This window comes from Zingiber officinale, chromosome 9A (assembly GCF_018446385.1).
Source record: "Zingiber officinale cultivar Zhangliang chromosome 9A, Zo_v1.1, whole genome shotgun sequence".
Lineage (NCBI taxonomy): Eukaryota > Viridiplantae > Streptophyta > Magnoliopsida > Zingiberales > Zingiberaceae > Zingiber > Zingiber officinale.
In genome coordinates, this window is record NC_056002.1 from 62663246 (window position 1) to 62664295 (window position 1050).

A 1050-nucleotide genomic window follows, 5' to 3' on the forward strand; every position below is an offset into this window, starting at 1 on the left:
TCTACAATTCTATCTCTGTAGATACATCTTGCATTTACTTCTATTTCTGTAATTCCCCTTTTGCAGTTTAAATTTTGTATTTTGAATTTCCAACACTTTGATTCTTACTTCTAAAATTGAAAATCCTATTTCTTTCTGTCGATAGATTCTGTAATAGGAATTCTTGTAACCTTGTTCTTGCATGTGAAGATTTAATCTTACAGGGGATTTATTACCACTTGATCCTAAGATAGATACAACATTCTAAAGAAGAAGAAATCTGCAGAGATAACAAGAAGAACAAGAAATTTCTCAAATGGCGAACAAGCCTCTTAAATATTACGCAACACCTTATGCACTCGGGCTTCAATCTAGCATTACCAGACCACCTATTGAAGCCAATAATTTTGAGATTAAGACTGCGATGATCACGATGGTTTAGTAAAATTAATTTGGAGGCAGACCACATGAAGACCCAAACCAACACTTAGAAGTCTTTTATGAAATATGTAGTATGATGAAAATGAATGGAGTTCCAGCGAAAGCAATAAGATTAATGCTATTTAGGTTTTCTCTAAGGGATAGAGCCAAGTAATGAGTCACTTCTTTGCCCGCCGATAGTATCACATCATGGGAATAGTGCGAACAAGTATTCTTGGACAAATTTTATCCTCCAAGCAAAATCACACACATGCATAATTTGATTTCTAGTTTTAGACAAGCTGACTTAGAATCTCTATATGAAGCTTGGGATAGATTCAAGAATATGTTCAAACTTTGCCCCCATTATGGGTTGGAAAAATAGTTAGTCATTCACACATTTTATAATGTCATCAATTATCATACAAAACTGTCCCTAGACTTTGCAACGGAAGGGGCGCTAATGAACAAAGGGTTAGATGAAGTCGAGGAAATTATCGAGAGTGTGACACTAAATCATCAACAATGGGCATCAGAATGAAGCGGAGGCTTTTCCCCTGGAAATCCAATAAAGTCATCGGGCAAATTTGATGTGGATGCACTTACACTTATGTCAGCAAAAGTTGATGCATTATCAAAGATGCTCAAGTC

At 35.7% G+C, this 1050-nt stretch overlaps 1 non-coding gene across 1 annotated transcript; it reads right to left on the reverse strand.

Annotated features, from left to right (window-relative positions):
- Positions 1-664: 664 nt before the first annotated feature.
- Positions 665-774, reverse strand: LOC122022051. The gene has a single exon (XR_006122800.1). It is a non-coding gene; the product is annotated as a small nucleolar RNA R71 (small nucleolar RNA).
- Positions 775-1050: the final 276 nt, after the last annotated feature.